General features: G+C 36.0%; 1 protein-coding gene across 14 annotated transcripts in view; it reads left to right on the plus strand.

Moving 5' to 3' along the window:
• The first annotated feature begins 15,864 nt into the window (after nt 1-15,864).
• ROBO2 (roundabout guidance receptor 2) overlaps nt 15,865-23,455 on the plus strand; it is a 1,624,218-nt gene continuing 1,616,627 nt past the window's right edge. For 7 of the 14 annotated variants that reach the window (XM_034656814.1, XM_034656802.1, XM_034656832.1 and 4 more), the window contains exon 1: nt 15,866-16,049. The gene's annotated coding sequence lies outside the window, so the exon portion shown is untranslated. Of the gene's footprint in view, nt 16,050-23,455 lie in introns of all 14 variants that reach the window. The other 7 variants (XM_034656834.1, XM_034656821.1, XM_034656838.1 and 4 more) reach the window with 3 other exon arrangements.

Genomic DNA, 23,455 nt, shown 5'->3' on the forward strand with positions numbered 1-23,455 from the left:
TTATACAAAATCTTATCAAAATATTGCTATCTTTAAAGAAACAGTATTAATGTGTTGATTGAAATCTTTGATATTAATATTTCTGTGACACTAAAAATCAGGTAGGTAAATGAAAATAAAAGTGTAATCTAATACAACTAGTTCAATACATCTGATAGTATTGGTAAATTATTAGGTTAGTGATGCTTTTAAGTGAAAACCAACTTTAGGAAGTCATAGGGGCTTATAAGGTTGGGCACTTAAACTTATGGGAACCTGACCCATTCATCTCAGATCCATCATGACCCAATCTCATATTGATCTTATTTCATAATGGATTATTTCCACATTGTGAAATTTTATAGGGGAAATTTTACTATAAATATATGGGCAAAACAATGAAAAAAATTGGTCTGTAGTGAAAAATTCCTTTTTTATTAAAGTATAATTGACATACAATATCTTGTTAGTTTTAGGTATATATTATAGCGACTCAATTATTTTATGCATTATGAAATGATCCCCACCATAAGTCTAGTTAACATCTGTAACCATACAAAGTTATTATATTATTGACTGTATTCCCTATGCTGTAATTACATCTTTATGACTTACTTATTTTATAGCTGGAAGTCTATACCTCTTAATCCCCTTCACCTATTTTGCCTTCCCTCCCAACCGCTCCCTCCTCTGGCAACCAACAGTTCATTTCCTGTATCTGTGAGTCTGTTTCTGTTTTGTTTTGTTTATTCATTTGTTTTGATTTAAAATTCCACATATAAGTGAAATCATATAGTATTAATCTTTCCCTGTTTGACTTATTTCACTTAGTCTAATACTCTCTAGGTCCATCCATGCTTTGCAAATGACAAAATGTCATTTTTTTTTTGGTTGAGCAAGATTCCAGTGTGTGTGTGTGTATACATATGTATTATAATGTATAATATAAAATATATAATAGAATATATAGTAGACATTATATATAATATATAATATAATATATATAGTGTCTCTGTATAAATATATATACCACATTTTCTTTATTCATCTATTGATGAACACTTAGGTTGCTCCCGTATTTTGGCAATTGTAAATAATGCTGCAATGAACATAGAGCTGTATATATCTCATCAGATTGGTGTTTTCATTTTTTTGATAAATATCCTGAAGTGGAATTGCTGGGTCTTATGATAGTTCTATTTTTAATTATTTGAGGAACTTCTCCATATTGTTTTTTATAGTGGCTGCACCAGTTTGCATTCCCACCATCATTGATTTATAGATTTTCATAAACCAAACACTATTCCCTTAATTTTGAATTTGCATCTACCTCTTGCTAAACCAAAATTAAATATGGCTCTTTATTTTTTTTTAAAGATTTTATTTATTAATTTGACAGAGAGAGACAGCCAGCGAGAAAGGGAACACAAGCAGAGGGAGTGGGAGAGGAAGAAGCAGGCTCCCAGTAGAGGAGCCTGATGTGGAGTTCGATCCCAGAATGCTGGGATCATGTCCTGAGCCGAAGGCAGATGCTTAATGACTGCGCCACCCAGGCGCCCCTAAATATGGCTCTTTAAATGGTTGTTTCTTCTCCAGATCCTACTCATCCTGATTTAAGAGTCTCAATGATAAATTTGAGCCAGAGTACTCATTGCTTTTTACAAAATTATAAATTGTGGTTATTATCTTGAGGAGGAGATAGCTGATGGACATGTTATAAATTGAGTTTCATGTAACAATATATTAAGTTACAGAATAAAACTCTGAACTATAAGCCCTTTAAATTACTGTGTGTATAATAATTTTTGCATATTTGGGGTGAGAGAAATAGGAATCAAGGAAGGCCTGTAAAATCATTTATTCTTTTCATATTTTTTAAAGGTTATTATTTTAAAGATTTATCTATTTATTTGAGGAAGGCAGAGAGAGGAAGAGGGAGAGAGAAACTCAAGCAGACTGTCCCTTGAGTGCAGAGCCTGCTGTGGGGCCTGATCTCAGGACCCTGAGATCACGACCTGAGCTAAAACCAAGAGCTGGCGCTTAACTGTGCCACCCTGGCAACCCTCTTTTCATATTTTTATTTAGGCACTGTAGATAAGACACTATCTCATTCTAAGGGCTTTATAATATAATTGATGCATAGACAGATATATTAAAAAAGTATTATTACAGGTGTCATAAAAATTTTATAGGGGTTAGGGTGAGAGCACTAAGGAGAGAGCTTGGTAATTCTACTTGCGATTAAAGTTTAAGGGGCATGATAAATTAATTGGGGTGTTTTTATTTTTTATTTATTTAGTTTTTAAAGATTTACTTATTTATTTGAGAGAGAGAAAACGCATGCACGTGTGAGGGGGGTAGAGGGAGAGAATCTCCAAGGAGAATCCCTGCTGAGTGGGGAACCTGACAGGGGTGGGTGGTGGGGAGGTTGGGGGGCTGCATTCCACAACCTATGAGATCATGACCTACTCTGAAACCAAAAGTCGGCTGCTCAACTGACTGAGCTGCCCAGATGCCCGTGAGATGTTTTAAAATAAAACATAATTTTTAAAATTCAAAATTGTCTAATTCATATTTTATCAACAGTTTTGTTTTTCAATATTGAAGATAAGTATTAAATGCCTCTTTGGTGTATTCTTTCTTAACTGTTCCCTGGTTTCCCCCTGCTACCCTTACAGATTAGCAGCCCCTCTACCAGCATTTTCTTCCTACACAATGAAACTCATCTTAATTTTGCTTTATTGCAAAATAAGGATGATGAATCAACTACCAGAAGGTCACGTCAAGATATTCTAGAAGCAAATTAAAGTGACATTTGCTTAATACACTTCTTTTATATTCATGTACTGGCTTCCCTCCATTAAAAGTAAATATTCAGAGACACTATGATTTAACTAAAAAGTAACACCAACATTTTGAATTCTCCCAGTTCTTAATGCCTAAAGACACTAGGTTTCACATTTTCCTCAATTTCCATGAAGACTATTTTTCTTACTTTCTGCCAATGTCTTTTCATAAAGTATAAAAGACAGATTACTAATGATTTTCTGTTGTGCTGTGTAATTTTTAAAAATGAGATTCGTTGTTGCCAGTAATATGCATGGCTTAATAATTTTTTTTCTCCACATAAGGGTGCCACTCATAATTTCAGAACTTGCTATGAACGATTCTTGGTGACATTGCCTCCCATGCAAACTGTCTTAGAAAAAATGGGACTACCTGGACCACAGCGAGAGCCTTGATTTGTATGTTGTCCAGTGTTTCTGCCCTGGCACAGCAGTTTCTAGAAGAGGAGGGATGTTTATTCCTTCAGTATCACATTTAATTAAGAAGACTCCATGCCACAGCTGATCTTGCAGTGCTAATTTGGTTGCAGTCTTTGAATTCACCTGGCATCCATTTCCCAGGCACACAACCCTGCCAGTAGGATGGTTGGACTAGAAGAGATTGTGGTGTCAGTTGTTTTGCATATAGCTAACTAGACTGTCCTCTCCATCCAGGCTTTGAAGCAGAGTAGCCATCAGCAGATTTCTCCTTTTCCTAATCTTACAGTGACTTCTCTAAGGAGCCTCACTGCCTTTTCCTCCCATTTGGTCTTGGTCAGGCATCATAGCCTAGGTCTTCAACTAAGTTATAACTGTAAACCTTCAAAGGAGTAAAAAATTCTTGGCCGCAGGAAGCCCTCTCCTAGGTAAATTTGTGGGCACATCAGAAATGTGCTCTTACTGACTGCACCATAATTCTATGTCCTACACGTGTGCTTGCTTATTCAGGGACCTTACTGAAGTTGCTTTGTGGCCCAATATAGTGGTAATTTTTATAATCATACTACCGGCATCTGGAAAACAAGCTGTAGTACAGAATTTAGTACATAGCTATTTGATCGTGTTTACTGATGTTATTATTCAAGGCTCCTTTCTGTTTGATTTTTCTACTTAATCTGTCAAAAGGTTAGGTTTCTCTATACTGTTTCTTTATTTCTCCTTGTATTTCTGGAATTTGGGTTCTATATATTTCAACACCATCTTATTGGAACATAAAGATTAATTATATATTTATTATAGATTTATCTTTCAACATTTCAGATTTTCTGAATCAACCTTTCTGATACTGTGGTTTTAGTCCTGCTTTCTTCCTTTATTTCCCATGCCATGTCTTTGTCCATCCTCTTGTTTGTAGCTGTAGTTACCCCTCCTGTGTTCACATGATACAGTTTTTGTGTATCTTCATGTGTTTTTACAGCAGACTTTAATGGTCTGTTTTTTCATAAGTTTCCTTTTTTTCATTTTTTGTTATAACAGATAGTTTTGCCAAATTTCTGACATATGAGTTTATTTTTTATTTCTAAGGCTTGACTTCATTTATGCCATATTGTTTCATTGGTATGCCATATATACATTTTTTTCCTTTTTTTTACCATTTGTCAGTAATTTGAAAGAATAGAAGATTTCTTAAAAAAAATGTAATGTTGGGGCACCTGGGTGGCTTGGTTGGTTAAGCGTCTGCCTTAGGTTCAGGTCATGATCTCAGGGTCCTGGGATCAACTCAGGGTCCTGGGACAAGCCCCGCATCGGGTTCCCTGCTTAGCAGGGAGTGTGCTTCTCTCTCTCCCTCTGCTGTTCTCCCTGCTTGTGCTCTCTCACTCTCTCTGTCAAATAAATAAATAAAATCTTTAAAAAAAGTAATGTTTTAGTTTACACTTCTAAATTATATATTTAAACATATATTCCTCAAATTTCAACATAAGAATGAAAGAATATTTTGTAAAATGAAGAATGCTTACACATACAAGTCTTTTCTGCTCCTTTCTTGGGGGCAAATATATATTGAAATCTTGACCATAGATTGTTGATTATGTTAAGTTACATCTGTTTTGTTCCTCTAATACTTTTTTTAAAAGACTTAATTCTATTTACTAATACAATGTTAAGATCAGTATTTTTCCTCTAATACATTTATTTGTGAATTCTTTATTTTGGTCTGTTTCTCATCTTCAAATCGACTTTTTAAAGGAGAAGCATACAGGGATGATATCCTTCCCGAGTTTTATTCTTCCTAAACAATACTTTCCTGTGATCTGGGAATACATAAATGACAACTGCACTGGGCATATAATTTTTTTGTTCTCAGATTAAAACTTTGTAGAGACATTTTTCACTTGCCTTTTGGGATTGAGGATTCCGAGATGAAACCTAAGAAACAACAACTGTGGCAAATTTTAGTAAATTTATTAAATGTCAAAGTTAAGGAAAGAATCTTAAAAACCATCTAAAACATCCAGGGAGAAGAATGAGGTCACTAGCAAAGGTTTATGCATCCAACTTTTGCTTTTCCATTTGTTCAAGTTGTTTGTATTTGGTCACTATTTTTGGAGCTTATAAGAAGTTATTTTCTTTCTCTGTGTTAGATTATTTTGATATGTGAGTATTTTAGTTCATTTGGTGCTACTAAGGGAAAGATGCTGTATAGTAAGAAATACTATCATTCTTCTCAAGAGTTGTATTTTCTCCCTTTAACACAACTACGATAAAATAATTAAAAAATAATTTGATTATCACAAAAATCTGCCTGCAGCAGTATTTTTTTTTTTTAAATTACAACTTCAAGTAACTAAAATTCAGCTGTCTGAGCTCCTGGAGGTTTTAGATGGGCAGATAGGTCCAGAGATTATCCTATGCATTACATTTATTGCCTAGATATTTAATGTCAACTCCAGGAACATAACAGGGTTTTTATGCTACCACCCACAATTTTATCTTCCACTTTATGTAGTTTCTCAAATATATTTGGGAGCTAATAAGGCTGGTAGAAAAAACACTAATTCTGAAATTAATTATGACTCAAATGTCAGTGAAATTTATTGTGAGCATACTGGATTCTGATATTTTGCATGGGATGTTCCCAGGTACTGGGAGTTTTGTAGATAGAGCCCTTCATTTTCAGCTTTCCTCTAGGATTTCTTTGGCTGCAGAAAGCTGCCTCACCCATGGCCACAACCTTTCCCAGGGTAGCCTCACCTAAAGACTAACTGAGATATGGGGTAAAAGGCCCATTTGTCTAATCCCAATTCAGACATCTCAGAAGGGCCATCTGAGCTCCAGAACTCCCTGTAGCTTTGGTTGAGGGCTTTGTTGAGATTGTATCACTGCTCATCTTCTCTCTCTGTCCAGTATTGCTTCCTCTTTTTCCCCTTCTATAGGTTTTAATCTCTAGGACACTGCCTAATAAACTTCTTGTACCTTATTTTTCATTTCAGATTCTTGGGCAACCCAACCCAGTTTGAGGTTTAAAAGACAACCCTCTTTGGTACTAATATAGTTGGATATAAATTTCTTTTATAGCCTGAGTCTATTTTCATCTTGAGCATAGGTGTACAAAAACACATGCCTTCGGTCCCTGAGGTTTATTTGATTTTATCTTTGTGAAGCTTGTTGTGCAGTCAGTAAGCATTTGTTGTACCAGATCCTGTGCCAAGTGCTGGTGATTGAGTATTATAGACAAAGCTGTAGAACTCTGACCTATTGAAGTATTATTAAAAAGTCTGTCAGATGAAAATCAGTATTCACATGAATAGGCAAGATATTTTCATAGTATAATAAGTACTATGAATGGAAACATGAGAGGGAAAAAAAGGGTTGAAGATAGAGTGAAATAAACTAGGATTAAAAAAAGTCACGTTGTGGGGCGCCTGGGTGGCACAGCAGTTAAGCGTCTGCCTTCGGCTCAGGGCGTGATCCCGGCATTATGGGATCGAGCCCCACATCAGGCTCTTCCGTTGTGAGCCTGCTTCTTCCTCTCCCACTTCCCCTGCATGTGTTCCCTCTCTCACTGGCTGTCTCTATCTCTGTCGAATAAATAAATAAAATCTTTAAAAAAAAAAAAAGAAAGAAAAGTCACGTTGAAGAAATGACATACAAACTGAAGACTAAGAGATGAAAAGAGCACAAGAAAATTCCAAGGAATGAGAAGAGCACATGCCAAGGCCCTGTGACACGATAACACTTTGTGTATATGGGTAACTGAAGCTCAGTATGGCTGTAGCATGAGAAACAAGGGAGGGATGCATGATATGAGGTTGCAGACATGATTACAATTGGGGGCTCTGATGTGGGATGTGGGTTTCTTCCATAAGCATTGGGGAACTTCTGAAAGGTTTAACCAGGGCGGTGACATGATGTAGTTACTTTAAAAAATGGTTACCTTCTTTGCTGTGTAGAGAAAAGATAGTAGTGGTGGTGACGGGAATATTGAATTTAGGAGATGACAGTGGTTTAAGCTAGCATGGTTCTTATAGGGACAGAATTTCATCAATGCATTAGAGACATGTTTTCAAGTTTGAAATGGTAGGACCATAGATTGGATATGCACAAGAAGATGGCGGAGGAAGGGATACCTGTGAGTGTACTTAGTGTGTGGGGTTAAGAAACTGGGTGTGTGGTGGGGCCATTCATGAAAAGCCTCCCAGACAGCAAGGGGATTTTTGGAATTCTTTGCGAAAGTAGGAGCGGCTGGGCTCTGGATCCCTTATAAAGGGACTTAGAGTAGAAACAGGGACAATTCTGTTGAATAGAGTAGGGTGGAAGAGTACTAATGCAAATTTGTTAAATAGCTTTACAGAGGAGTGCCTGGGTGGCTCGTCAGTTAAGTGTCTGCCTTTGGCTCCCGTTATGATCTCAGGGTCCTGGGATGGAGCCCCACGTCAGGCTCCCTGCTCAGTGGGGAGTCTGCTTGGGATTCTCTCTCTCCCTCTGCCCCCCCCCCATGCTCTCTCTCTCAAATAAATAAATGAAATCTTAAAAAAAAATAGCTTTACAGAGTTGAACAGAACACGAAGTAGTGCCTACCTAGCCCAATCTTTGAATTATACAGACGAGCAAACTGAGGCTCAGAAACTGCAAACCACCTGTCAAATCATCGAGCAAGCCAAGGAATATTTTGCCCATTCGGCTATACGTTGTTTATTAAAATAGTTGTAATTATTTTAGAGACTTTATTTACTTCCTCAATATTTCAGTCGTAAAAAAATTTTGTTTAAAAATTCCTTCCATTTGTCACTTTGCTTTATTATAACTTTATGTAAAATCCAATTCAAAAATTATATTGAGGGCACATGCGTGACTCAGTCAGTTAAGCGTCTGCTTTCGGCTCAGGTCATCATCTCATGGTCCTGGGATCGAGCCCTGCATTGGGCTCCCTGCTCAGCTGGGAGTCTGCTTCTCCCTCTGCCTGCTCTGCCTGCTCTGCCTGCTGCTGCCCCTGCTTGTGCTCTCTTGCTCTCTCTCTCTCTGATAAATAAATAAAAATATGAAAAAAACTATATTGAAATTGAGCTACTGAATTTTACACTGACAATGCATTCTGAATGAAATTCCAAATGATACATATGTAGAAACATCCTTTTGATAAGGATAATTTTAATTAGTTGAAAGTTAAAAGGTTTATAATATTTACATAGGAGTATCATTTTTTAAAAAAGTCTGTTTAAATTATGTATGCAGCCAGGCTTCTAGTAATTGTATATATATATCATGGAAATATTTTTCAAAAGAAATGCAATTGGAAATGTTGGAGTATTATGTGAAAAAAAAGTCTTTGCAAGAAAAAGTAAGACCTATCTTCTTGTGAAGGATTGCTTTAGCCACTCTGACAGGTGGAGGTGAAAAAGAAGTTAAACACGTATCAACATGATTAGCAAATGTGTGCTTAGAAATATCTTATAGTTGAAAACAGAATTGTATTACTACCTTTGTAGGGCTTATTCTTTTCTTCCATATTTATGTGACTGTCATCTATAGAGATTATGGGAATTTTAAAAATAGCTGAGAGTTAAGAAACACCACTGTAGCACTTTACTGAATACATAATAAAACATTTCCATCCTCTAAAAACCTTTTAAAAACATGTTCCATTATCAGTATAGTTAAGTGAGCGTGCTTCACATGTTCACGTTTTCCAGTTTCTTCAGTTGAGAATCCTTTTATGATTTTCTGAGGATGACGCTGTGATATTTTTTAGCTTGATTATTTTCATTTCCTCTTTTGTTCCTCATCTTTATGTATTTACATTTTGTGTGTTGAAATCCTCTTTTTTTCCCAAATATTTTATACAGAAATGTAAAAGGTACAACTACATAAATGAGAGTAAATTGTCATTTGTGTCACATGGAAGTTTAAATATAATTTTACTTTATCTGGTATTTACTTTTTTAGTTTCTGAAGTTCTCATCATTATACTTCATACAATTTTTCAAAGTGTATCTTAAAATATCTAAATGCTGCTAATCAATTCTTGTAATATTCTTAAGGGATATTAATGGAGATGTAAAAGAGATTCACAGAGAAAATTAGGCCCCTGAATTGGAGATTTTGTTCCTACTATGGACTAACAAAGATAATACACGTCATAGAGGAATAAAGATAATACATATCCTAGAGGAATAAAAAAAATCTGCTGCCGCCTGGCTAGCTATGTGACCTCAGGCAAATTTCATAGTGTATCTAGACCTTATCTCCTTCATCTCTAGAAAGAAACTTTTGACAAATGCCATTTATTAATCTTTTAAAGCCTTTCTACTTTTAAGATTCTAGGATGTCTGCTCTAGGTGGGAGATGGTAGTATCTTTATTTACATATTGAATTCCATGTGAAAATATTAAAATGGAATTTTGCTGTTCTGAATAATATTTTGCATTTTTCTCAGTCTCCTTTGGGGGATTTATGCAGTTTCCTCAGAAACCAACTGATAGACTGGGAGAGGGGTCATGTGATAGGAGCCAGGGATCAAGGGAAAACAACACAAGGGTGCTTTGGGGAAAATACAGTAAGGCTGGGGAATGCTTCCCTCCAACAAAAAGACCAAGGTCACAATTCTACCCCTTTATAAGCCAATCTGTCCTTTAAAATGTCTGGCTGCACAGAGGTCCCAGTCATTGCTGGGCTTAAAGTAAATCTTTTTCATGTGCACCCTCCTATGGGAAAAAAAAGAATAGTGGTGGAGGTGCAGTCTAAGAAATGAGTAATAATATCTAGTAGACATTCCTAGACTGTAAATCTTTACATATCTCTGAGCCTAATGAGGTGATTTATTATCCCATAATGCACAATGAATCATATAGACACTTCTTTGTGATCACACTGCAGAATGGAACTAAATACTAAATACCAAATAGAATTCCCATGATTCTTATAGATGTCATTCATGTGGCATAATTATACTCATTTTTTTTTCTTATACAGCAATTCATATTCTCTGCTTTTAGGCTGCTTATGGAATTTTGGGGGCCATTTAAATAATATTATTCCATTGAGAAATGCCAGGTAGAAATTAAGTAGAAAGGCTATCTTGTTTTATCTTAAATAGCTTTGCCACAAAAATTTTGGAAAAAAACAAAAACAAAACAAAAAACCCCCCAAAACAAACAACCCCCCCCAAAAAAACAAAAAAACCCACCCCACAAACCTTTGACTCTTAGTATTTGAATATTTTTGGAGCTATTTTACAACGATTTCTCATGGATGATATTTGGTGTTGCCTTTATTAATCTATAATACACTGTGTTCCAAAAATTATTGGCAAGGCTTAAAAAATCAGCCATGCATAAATAAAGTTAATCAAATAGAAAGGAAACCACAGTCAGGAAATGGAAGGTAGAAGCAAGTGTATTAACCGTGAGTTAAACAGGGTTTGGGCTTTGGAGTGAGGCAACCAGAGTTCAAAAATCTGTGATTTACTAGCTCTGTGACCTTGGAGAAGTTACTTAAAATATGTGTCTCAGTTTAGATGATATTAGTGGCAACTTCATAGAATTATGACAAATATTATATAAAAGACCTTGCTTAACATCTGGAAGAGCAAGATTATAAGATTTATAAGATTATTAAATATTAGTTGCATTTTTGTTACTATTACCGTTATTATATTGTGGTATATTCCTTCATTGACAATGAAATTTGGGCATAAAGGCAATTATAGAACAGGGCTCTCAATCTTAGTATATGAATCACTTGGGTCTTGTCAAAATGCAAATACTGATTCAGTAGATATGATTTCTGAGAGGCATCCAGGGATGATGATGCTGTTAGTCCACAGACCATATTTTGTGCAGGAGTGAATCCATATATACAGGATGTCATGATTTCATTAGAAGTGAAAGTTTGTCAGCTTCTCAAATAAAACAAAATTATAGATTTAAATACTGATCCCTATGTTTTCACCATTTATCATTTTTCTCTCACCACTATAGGTATAATTCAGACTAATAGCACAGAAAAAATTTGAAATAATCTTCCTGTGTTCATTCATTCAACCAACACTGGGTTACCAGTACTGATTACTTGCTGTAGGAGATAGAAAGGTAACTTTGCTCCTCAAGAATCTATCCCTCTATAAGCTTCTTTCCAGAGGAATCCAAAAAAATGCATAAATAACCATAATTCAAGAGAGAAACTGAAAAGTGCGATAAAATATCTAGACAGGGTGATAGAGGTATTCAGAGAAGGGGGAAATGATCCCCAAATAATATGTACATGTAACATTAATTCAGCTATTTTTTTCTAGACAGCTCTCAGCCAATCGTCAAAGTGAATTTGGAGGCTTTCTCATATCTTGCCTTTAGTTGCCAGATCTTACTATACCTTGAAGTTGTCAGCTCCTATACATAATAATAGCAAACACTTGGTGCATACTATGTACCCGGAACTATTCTGTGTGCTTTATTTACATAGGTTGGTAAATACTGCAAGCCGTGAAGTAGAGTTATTTCCTCATTTTACAGATGATGAAATTGAGAGACAGAATCATTAAATTCACTCAAGTTTCTGAAATAGCTTTCACCAGGCATGTTTACCCCCTTCCAAATTGTAATGACCTGTTGGAGCCTTTTCTCTTCGAAGTCCCCTCCTTTTTTGCTCTAATCTTTTCATCCTTGCCATCATAGTTGACCTCTCAGTTTCTTCAAGTAACCCCATGTTGCAAAGATGATTCCATCTTTTCATGAACACAGTGGATCTTCAGATATGCCTGTTATCTGAAGCAAATGGATGAATATATAAATGCATGCAAAATTTTAGTGAATGATATAATAGTCCTAATATTTATCTATTCCTCTGCCGAATATATTTATTTTTAGTAGCAAATCCCAGACACATTCAAAGGCATGACTCCAGGGGTGAAAATTTTAGCCTGTGGGAGAAGATGGTAGGTTGTAGTATGTTCTAGTGACAGCACACTTTTATAGCACTGAGACAGGCTCCTCTTTCTCCTACGTGCTGATGCACACAGTACATTTTAATTTTGAGATGTAAATGAATGCCTCTTTTATTCAGGAAAAAAACAAGTATGGAAAACTTAAAGATTTGATCCTGTAGAAGTCCTTTGCTAAGTTGTCTGTTCTTTTTATGTTACGCTTTAAGTCTATGGACAATGTATAGGGTTATGAATTAATGAACTCTTTTCAGATCCATTCAGAAAAAGCAGGTTGTTTTCCTCCTCTTTTAGAAACTTTTTGATTTTTGTGGAATATTTTTTTCTCCCAACTTCTTACTTATTATTGTTATTTTTATTTGAGAGGGAGAGAGAGAGAAGAAGGGGCAGAANTATGGACAATGTATAGGGTTATGAATTAATGAACTCTTTTCAGATCCATTCAGAAAAAGCAGGTTGTTTTCCTCCTCTTTTAGAAACTTTTTGATTTTTGTGGAATATTTTTTTCTCCCAACTTCTTACTTATTATTGTGGGGGTGTGGGAGGGTGGGGGAGGGGCTCTATTTCAAGACCTTGACATCATGCTCTGAAATGAAATCAAGAGTCAGATGCTTAACCAACTGAGCCACACAGGTGCCCCTGCTTACTTATTTATACTCCCTTTTCTAACTCCACTTCATGAACACTTGTACACAAATAAAATTGAATTAAAAAATTAAAACCATTTTAGGGAAAACATTTTAGGAGACAATTTTGTTCATAAAAAAATGACCAGATATGAGCTGCTTCAGTCATTCTAGGGCCTTGGCTGTCAGTCTAAGCTCTAATTTTTCAAAAAGATCCTGATATGAGATTCTATGACAGCCCCTTGGATATTCTTCCAAATATATTATCCCTTGTTCCCTCTTCTCTTTTCTCGTAGAAAAGTGAACAATTGCAAGCTGAAATCCAGTCAAATATGGACACATGTGTTACTATGTGATGGTTACCAGTAAAAGTAGATAAGGAATTTTATCACAAACTAAAGGCAAACAGGCATTTCAGAAATGAATTAGAGTATGAGGATGGCTCATGGTAAGAAAACTTCACTGGTTAGTTGTTGGATACATATTTTCACCAGAAAATCCATTAGAGTCAGCTGAAAATTAGAATCACTTTAAGGAAAAACAGAATGAAGTATGTGAAAGTGTTATATTCTCTGCTTAGATTAATACTATTCATGGTGTTGAAAGGTTTGTGGTCTTGCCTTTGAGGAAGCTAAAAGGTCAGAAACCACAAAGATGCATGTGTGCTGTCATTTGCACAGTTACTAATTGTTCTCATTATTTCCATAATGAGATGTACTATTTCAACAGAGAGACCCTCTTGAGAGTTCCTTTTAGTGTTTTCAGGCAGGCAGCTCTTCTGCTTTCATGTTATGGCCTTGGCCAAGAAGTTCAGATAGACTTTTTGTTTATTCAGCAAGAACACATAAATTTGTTACTCCATTATTATGCTGTAAACTCCATAAAGTCAAGGACCATTTCAAGTGTGAACACCATTGGACACACCGCATCTTGCAGAGGGTTTAGAAAAAATTAGCATGGGCACATATTTTTTGAATAAATGAAGGAAAGAGTAATTCAAGTTTAACCAAATGCTTTACTCCCATCTCTGGTGCAGAGCTTTGTAAGTATATAAAAATTTAGCATAAATCTGTCCATTCAACACATTTTATAAAAAAGTTCTCTTGTTATGTAAAGTGATTGATAAAAGAGTTTACAGTTGGACAGAACTATAAAAAATGGAGAACAAGCATTACAAAGAAAATAAATAACATGTTAACATTCAAAGGAAGAAAATACACTTGCAAGACAAATCAGAGATTTATGGGTATATGTACACTGAGTATTGAAGGATAGATATGACATTATTATGCCAATATCAATAAATATTTATATAGGATGAAAAATATAAGTATATATTTGTCTGTTCAATTAGAAGGAGTAGTAAAATTGATAACATAGAATGCAGAGTTAGTCATACCTCTGTCATAGTCTTTTATGATTATTTATGAACAAAATTTATTCTTACTTAATTAGTGGTTGGTGTTGACATAGTTGCTTTAAGACTGCTTACCTTCTGTGAACCAATGATTTCTCTTTTATCCCTACATTTTCTTGAAAGTAAGAAGAAATAAAGTCCTTTTTGAATAATTTCTGGAATGAAGCATAGGATGAATAATCAGGAGAGATTTGGATATAAGAAATCTGTACATCTTAATACAGCATAATACTTAATACTTAATCTCTACAAAGAAAAATGTGGAGCTCATATTATGGTATTTCATGCTATAGGAGGAATTCTTATCCTTTGCCCGAGGAAGAAATACATCATGACATATTAGTAAAGTAGTCAATTTTATTACTTACTTTATTAACTCTATTTCTATAGGTTTAAGTAAATTTAACTGTCAATGCAATCTAATATACTGGAAGCTTGAATGGGTAATGAATTTTTCATATAAAGTTAGTTGAAATAAATGACTACTGATAGTTTAAAAAATATTAAATAGTAAGTGTATTTTCTAAATGGGATACAAGGGTGTTGTTGGTTTACTAAGATTTTTTCCCTTGCAAAGAGACCATGCCCATTATAGGCTTCTTGAAAGAGCCAATATTGGCTTCTTTTTTAGTGTGGAAAATTCAACTCACATGTGGTTGATGATTGATTCTGAAGGTTTTGAACACTATTTACCTTTTCTAATTCTGACTATTGTTATTTTATAGGCAATCACATGGTTAGCGTCCATCTGAACTGTTGTTACTGGGAGTGTGTGACTATTCACAAGTCTCTGTGATTCAAGGTATTCATTAGGCTCCTGGTGTGGATTTGTTGATAGTTCTATTATCTTTATTGGTTCACTTGCGCAGTATTATCTAAGATTCTGCAAGACATTGTACACAGGTTTGGATTGTGGGACATACACATTTTAGTTGTTATTTAGGTTCAGAAACATAGGATCTCTGTGAGCTTGAGCAAGGTACTCCGTCTCTACTTCTTAAACTATAAAATAAAGTTGCTACTGCTGCTTTATAGAATTGTGGTAAAGATTAATTGAGGGGGAAAAGGAGGCTATTAAACAAAGAGCCTTTAATAAGTATCCATTGACTTCCCTTAGGAATCCGTGTTGTCATGACTAGGAGATTGCTTGTTTGGGTTTAAGAGCCCCAAGTACACCCCAAATATGTCAAAAGAACCACACTGAATCTTATACCACTTCTTAGACTTTTCAGTCTTAGAATCTAGCCAAGTTACTGTCTCTGTGTAGAGAATAATGTTAATACAGATATGTTCTCAAATCCCTTTTTTGCTTTTGGGCACTTGTGAATTGCTGGAGATATTTAGGAAGAAGTCTGAGGGTATTGGTTATTTAAACTGACAAGGGGGTGTTACATGCTAGCAGGGTACAGCTGGTCGCCTCTTCCAGCCCATTTCTCCAGTGACTGCACGAGGCAAATCTGTTGCATTGCTCCTGGGACTCCAGTGTCTCACGAAGGTCTTGCGTGCACCATCTGGCCGGGAGGAGCCCCGACCCTCCTCTTTAGCACCACGGACAGCTCGTGCGCCTGGAGGAGGGAGGCTGGGAGGACACCTCTCTGCGCCACCGCCAGGAAGAGGGAGTGCAGTAGCGGCAGGCGGGGAGGAGGAGGAGAAAGGAAGGACAGCTCCGGTGGGGAGTGGAAGAAATCTGGGAGCAGCTAGAGCAGCAGGTCCGGGGGGAGCTGCTCAGCTGCAAGGCTTCCATTATTCAGGCGGACTCTGCTGAGCTTTTCAGGGCTGCTTTCCCGTCCCTCTGGGCGGAGGCTGCCTTCTAAACCTGACTCCAGGTGAGTTAAGCGGAGAGATGTACTGAGGGGTATCGAACTAGAGGCTTGGAATTGGCGAGCTTGCTCAGCTCCCCAAACACTGCTGGCTTTACAAATTACCCAAAGTCATGACAGACTGGTTTTGGCGTGGCTGCAAATGCTGGGGGTGGGCGGATGGGCGGTGGGCAGTTTCAATCCTCACAGCAAGGATTAGGGGATTCGGATGGAATTCAGCTGAAGGGACTGGATTTTGGGAAATGTCCCCAAATATTTGCGTTATATATGTGTTTATAAGCTTTCAAGACAGTCATTTGTTTTTCTGGCTGCCTGTTTTGTCCTTCTGTCCCTTATTCCCCTTAGCTCCTGCCCAATTTTGCAAGTCCAGTCAAAGGATTGGAAAGGAGTGGAAGTAGGGAGTCCTAGTGTATGTTGGGACAGGGCAACCTTGCTCTCTAAGTGGGGAGCGCTGTTCCTTTCACCCTGATTTACCAGAGGGTAACCGCCTGAGCAGTGGGAGGCTCTTTTGCTCAGTACTCTCCACAAGCTTATTAAAAGCAGAGAACTTGAGGCTCTCTAGACAGGCTCTGAAATGTGATGGCAGTTTAGCTTAAAAGCCATGTTGATTCACTCATTTCCTCTTCAGCCTTTGTTCCAAATTATTACCAGTAGTTCTTTAATAGCACAACTTTTAAGTGTCTGACTGACAGGAAGTATATTTCTTTTTCTGAAAATGCTATGGGAAATGTGATGAGTTCACATTAGGAGAATAGCAACTTTATTTTCCTGAAAGGACTTTGGGGAAAGGGATTGAAGAAATTCTGGGAATGAAATTATGGACATTTCCTACAGAACGTCCTTAATTTATTTCTTCACATTTGCTTGTGTGTGTGTGTGTGGGGGGGCAATATTCCTAACGTGTATTACAAGTTTATGTAGTTTAGAGGTTGCTTTCTTGCTAGTAGCACTAACTTTTAATCATCATAATCATAAGACTTTTTTTTTTCATGTTTTGCTTTTAGGTGGTTGGGGTTGCTATTTTTGTTTTTGGATTCAATACTTTATGGGCCTTGCTGGATACTTTTTAGTAGAATTGGTGGGCATACAATTAGTTATATGGGCTACCATGCATTTTAATAATAGTGAAGTATATAAATTATGAGTTTAGTAAATAAGTATCAGAACCAAAATCGAGGGACGAAATTTTTATCTTTCACGTATTTACTAAATTCTCTACGAGGGTCCAGTGTCATTTTATGCTTAAGAGAGCTTATTGGCTTTTCAATTGAGATATATGCATCTACAGTTTTAGCAATTAAGATGTAATATTTCACTTTTCTTCTCCCTTTAACATCAGTTTAGATTCAACAGATTCTTCCTGTCTACTACTGTGAGCCTGGTTCTTTCTCATTACTTCCATTTCTAATTCCTTACAGAAGTTTAGAAAGATTAGTAATATTAGTTCCACTTTTCAGGTGAAAAGACTCTGGTACAGAGGGATTACTCTTACTAAATCTCTACAATTATTATGTAATAAACTAGAAATTTAAGCCTAGAATATTTAACTTCAAGTTCAACTCTTCCCCAAAAGTGCACAGCTGCTTTTAGTTGAAACTATAATGGTAGTGATATACGAATATGCCTTTTGTACAAATACCTGAAATATTGCTTATATTTTCCTGGTTATTTATTAAAACTGGTTTTATTCTTTTACATAAAAGAAAATTTAATTGTGCAGAGTTATATGCTCTTCACTTTCAAATAACTCCTGAACTTCTAACAGTTGACCTTGTGTCCTCCTTTATAAGAGTGGGTTTGAAAGGCAGACCCAATATTTACTAAGAGTATTCTTGGAATAATTTATGTCTTATAATCAAGATAGAAGACAGTCCACATTTAGATGCATTTTAAAACTGCTTAGTGTGAACTTGAAACACAGCTACAACTTGCTTTCAGAGTAAACCACCAGACTTCCCAGTGAATAGTCTTTAGGGTTCCTTGAACATTGGCAGGTAATGTATGCCTGTATAGGATTTATGAGAAGAAGAAGTTAGAAACCAAGCAATTTTATGTTTTGATACCTGACCACATTCATAAAAATTTATTAAAGCTTTATATATGCCATGGGTGCTTTGTCTGATATGGACTGATTCAAAGTAAGTCTCATTTTAACTCTTGAGAGAGAGAGAGAGAGAAAACCTTTAAATTTGTTTCAGCTTTTTTATTCATTTTCATTCATAAGTGGTAATAATCTGCTATACTTAAACTCTTAGAAAACCATTTGAGTTACAAAGACAGATTGTGATTTTTTATGCAGGAGGATGCATTCGTGTGTGTTTACATGCTCAGTAGAGCCTTTAGGGGTATGGGAAGAAGGTGAGCAAGGGCAAATGAGACTTCTTGGAGTCTCATACATTTTGAAACTTTTTTTCCCCCCTGTGATAGACCTAACCTACATAGTTACGTATGGGAACTAAGCATATGTTAGTTAGTTAGTTAGTTAGTTAGTTAGTATACTAACTTTGCATCTGATTGCAGGACTCCATGTACACCCATGGCTCAAGTATTCTTGAATGAATCAGGATAATAAGTTCTATGGCTCTTGACCATCCAACCAATTTCTTTCATGTCCTGCTATTAAAAGGATGACTTATAATAATTTTTCTGGAATCTCAAAATCTCTCAGATCCTATAAAGTAGCTCAAGCAGGGTATGTGTGAAGCTCATCATTGTTTAACATCTCAGAGGAGTCCTCCTGAGAGTGCTGACCAAAGCCTTATTTCTCTTCCTGTGCAGTTCTTCCAGAGAGATGGGTAGCTGAGTGAGGAGGGAGGGAGAGAGGAAGGGAAGAAGAAAAGATGTATCATTTTCTCCCTCATGAAAGAGTGAGGACCATTATACATCTTTATGTACACACATTCCTGGGCAAGAGTGATTTACATCATTGATTAAGGGCTGCTCCAGGAACTGGGGACATGAATGCCCTAAAATTTCCATACAACCCTGTACACAGGCTGAGACAGCTCTGGTGATGTACCTATCTCCCCACCTCCCCTCCCCCCACCCCAGTGGCAGAGTCACTGCTTAGCCCTGGGTGTTGTCTGACCTATGTGCATGAGAACAGTGAGTGCTAAGCAGGTATGGGTGGAAGAGCAACAGTTCTTACTGCTGGAGTGTCATGAACATTCACTGATGAAAGTGAGTTCTTTTTTTCATGTATAGGATGCTCATTGGGTCATGCTTTCTTGGATAAAAATTTGCAGAGGTGTAGATTGAATTTTGGACTTTGTTTTCCTAAAAGTGCCATGTTCACTTAGTTTCTCATTTTAACAGGCATAGTTCAGAGTGGGCATGGGATACTAAGGAGAGGAATGGTCATTTTATGTTTTACATTAAGAGATTCACTTCTTATCTCCTTTTGTGGTGATACTTGATGGCATAGGGAGTATTAGAGGAGATTTATTGCAGAAAAATGTGGAGATGTATGAACAGTGGACGTGATTGACAACTACAATTTTCACTGCATTGTTTTAATGCCAGGGTAACTTTGGATAAACACATTTTATTCACCACTTAAGAGAAACTAAGAGAAAGTAGAGGGGAGAAATCTAGAAGATTGACTTTAAGACAAATTTGTGATTCTTAAAATGGGCTACATGATAGGAATGAAAAAACAGAAGTCACTGGATAAAAATTTTCTCTTGTATAATTCATGAATTATTCTGATTTGTTGAACCCCAGTTACTTAAATGTATTATTTAAGCATAAGAAGAATTAAAGAAAATTATGCTTTTTAATACAAATATGCATTTAATGAACTATATTGTAGATAAAGGAATGAACAATCCAATTATTTTTTACTCAGTGAAAAATTTCCTTGTTTTCATTCCAAATGATACTAGCAGTTTAGTGTGATGTACTATGTATTACTTGAGCTCCAAAATTTGCAACTAAAAAGGATGCATACGTTGAACTTTACTTTCATGGACAAACTGTAATGTGAATGAGTAGTGAAATTGCAAAAGACAAGGGAAGAAGTTTAGTAATTCTCACACTAAATAAGAATAAGGATAAATTGTAGCATACTTATTGTTGGACACTCACTTAGAGTTAAGAATTATCACAGTTAATCCCGGAAATAATGCACAAACATCTTGGGGTAATAAAGTGTCTTGCAGATCTGGGTTTGAAATTGTCTCTTGCCATCTGTATGAACTTGAAACAAATGGTGTAGCCTCTCTGCACCTCAGATGCTTCTATGAAATGGGGAGATTACTAGCATCTAACTTTTAAGTTCCTTGTTCATGTTTTGCCTCTTTGCGTACTTCCAGGTCCGAGTAAGGTGAGGCTGTTCTGTTATTCGTGCTGTTATATTGACCCTAATTCTGCCTTTTACTAGCTGTGTGGAATTGATTAAGATCCCTTTTTGTGATCTTTATCTATAAATTGTGAATAAAATGCCTGTTTTGAAGAGTTGCTAGTACGTTAAAGAAATTTGATAAAATCATTTATGTAGGGGACTTAGGAGATGGTAGACAATAAGTATTTTTTCTTGCCCTCCCATATGCTACTGTGGGGATATTCTACATTTTATTTCCAAGTTTTTGATTTTCCCCTCAGATTCAATGTCAGTCTTGCACAAAACATTCCCATCTCCTACTTCTCTTCTGATTAAACTCTAGAAAAGTAGGAGTGTTCTCACAAGTTTTATTGTGCTTAAGCATATGAAAGGAAGCAAGCTAGGTCTCAGAACAAGTTTTGATAAGAAAAGGGACATATTTATCCCACTAAACACTTACTCCCTCCCATCCTTGACAGTTCTGTACTGTCATTTTGTCAGCACTAAGTGAGACTTTTCTATTTAAATGGTTTCCTATTTGTGGTAGCATAATTTATGGCTGGACTTAATCCAATTAACATAAATATAATGGAGAGTTGGGCAATGATTTATTTTTAACAAGAGGAAAAAATGGACATGATTTTGTAGTATTAGTTGGAAAATCTTTCAGATAAACTTTGATTCTATTGGCGAAGGTAGCATCACAAACTTAGTCCTAGTGGTTTTCTTGAAAGGTAATATTTGAATGTTCTACATATTGTCCCCAGATTGGCCTAATTTCAGATATAACTTCTCTGCTAAACAGGAAGATTCCTACATGAAGATGTTCACTCCATTAGATACAGGGTTGCTCAAGGCTATCTGCATGGGATTATAGGAAGAGATAGAAAAATTTCATCTCTAAATTAGACATAGTAGTGGATTCATATTGATTGGATGGTTATGATCATTATTAATAACATGGCTCAGGGATAAGCAAGTAGCGCATATAGTTATCAAGAAAAATCCTGTTTTTAACATCCCGTTTGTTTTTTTTTTCGCCCCCTAGGGCTCTCAAGTTCTCACTATTTCATTTTCTTTCTTTTGCTTATTATAATGGTATGTTAGTTTCCTACGGCTGTACTGATAAATCACCACAAACTTAATGGCTTAAAACAACACAAATTTATTGTCTTGCTATTATGGAGTTCAGAGTTCTAAAATCAGTTTCACTGGGCTAAAGTCAAGATGTCTGCATCTGATTCCTTCTGGAGGCTCTGAGGGGAGAATCCATTTTCTTGCCTTTTTCTGCTTCTAGTGGCCATGTGAATTCATTGGCTTATGACCCCTTCCTCCATTTTCAAGGTGCATTGGTTCCATCCTTTCTGTCTCCATATTGCCTCTTCCTCTGACTTCCTCTAACTCCTCCAACCCTCTTTCAAGGACTATTGTGATTATACTGGGCTCACCTGGATGATCCAGGATCTCCATTTCAATATTCTTAATTCAATCATATCTGCAAAGTCCCTTTGACTATGTAAGGGGATGTCTCTTTGACATCTCCATGGGGTGTGGGGATTAGGAGGAGAATATCTTTGGGGAACATTACTCAGTTTACCACAAATGGGAATAATATTTGTGTGCTTTGAAAAAATTAATGTGCTTGCTTCCTTGTGGGAAAAAATGTAAATTTGGGTTTTTTTAAGACCCATTAGAAGATATTGATGGATGATTTTCCAACAACAGATGCTGATCCCTTAAATTTATTAGCTCTAATTTGGTAAAGTGTAAGTGAAATCATTTGTTCTTCTAGGGTCAAAAATATTAATTAAACCCATTATCTGTCAAGGCCAACACCTGGATGATTTAAGTTTAAATTACATAAAGCAATATCTATGATAGTTCTTATTTATGGAATTAGCTCTTGTTTACAAAGCCAAATCAATGGAAGAAACCCACAAACTTGGTGCTCTTTAAAACTTTTCAAGACATATTCTAGGGATGTCATTTAGTAGTTCCATAATAACTGGTGCTCTTCACAAATATTCATTGTGAATATTTTAACTCATGAGTTATATACACTAATTGTAGACTTCCAGAAGAAATTTAATGATGGTCATGTCAGCTTTTCAAATCTTTCTGTAATCTAAAAGAGAAATGTTGTATAAGATGGATTCATTTCCTCCCCTATACCATTGTTGCCAAAGGGAACATGAAATGCCCTGCTCAGATTAATTTAATGCAAATGAATTCTTACTGTCTCACAAGTTTGTCCTTCATTTTTCTTAAAATTATGTTGTAAATGAATGTGACATGCTTTACTGGTTGTTGTGCAGGGAGCATTGTCCTTCCTAAAAGCTCTCTCATTTGTCAAAAAGAAGCCATTAGGAGAAAAGTAAATTATCTTATCTGATCACAGGATTAAGAACGACCTTAAAACTATAAATTTTATTATCAGTACAATAGCTGAATTGTCTTTGCAGTTGTGGAAATTCCAGAGAAACTCTTGTTAAGGTACAAAGCTGTTATAATCAACCAAAACCCATGTTTTCTCTTTTACCTTGTAAAAGATAATGTATGTGGAATGCAGTTTTGCTTATTACTGTCTCCTCTCTTTCCAGAATTAATTTAAAAATTTTAAGTTTTAAAATATTTTTATTTTTCTCTAACGTTTTTTAATGTCAAACAATATAATTTTATGCATATCCACCTACAAATAGAGGTTTGTATGACATGGAATTAAACGAGGATGATTACGAATGTTCGTTTTTGATAAAAGACTGCACATTTATCCCTTTGCACAAAAATATAAAACATTTTAGTAAAGAAAAGTGAAATTGGGAGAAGGAACTCTGTTGATGTTTAAGTAGCTCTTTATAAGAAGAGTAACATACAAGCATGTTTTTGTTTTCATGTCCAGAGATATAGTAGTTGCACAATAAATGGTATTTTCTACTATGGAAGCATCTTCTCTAGCCATGACATTCATGAGAGCAAGAACTTCAACTAAGCTTTCAGCAACCATAAGTAAAAAGGATGATGTGATAGGCTGCCTGTACATATGGCTCTCTTTAGCAGGCCAACTGTTACTTTTGCCCACCCACATCACTGA

Source organism: Ailuropoda melanoleuca, chromosome 1 (assembly GCF_002007445.2).
Source record: "Ailuropoda melanoleuca isolate Jingjing chromosome 1, ASM200744v2, whole genome shotgun sequence".
In the NCBI taxonomy this organism is placed as follows: Eukaryota; Metazoa; Chordata; class Mammalia; order Carnivora; family Ursidae; genus Ailuropoda; species Ailuropoda melanoleuca.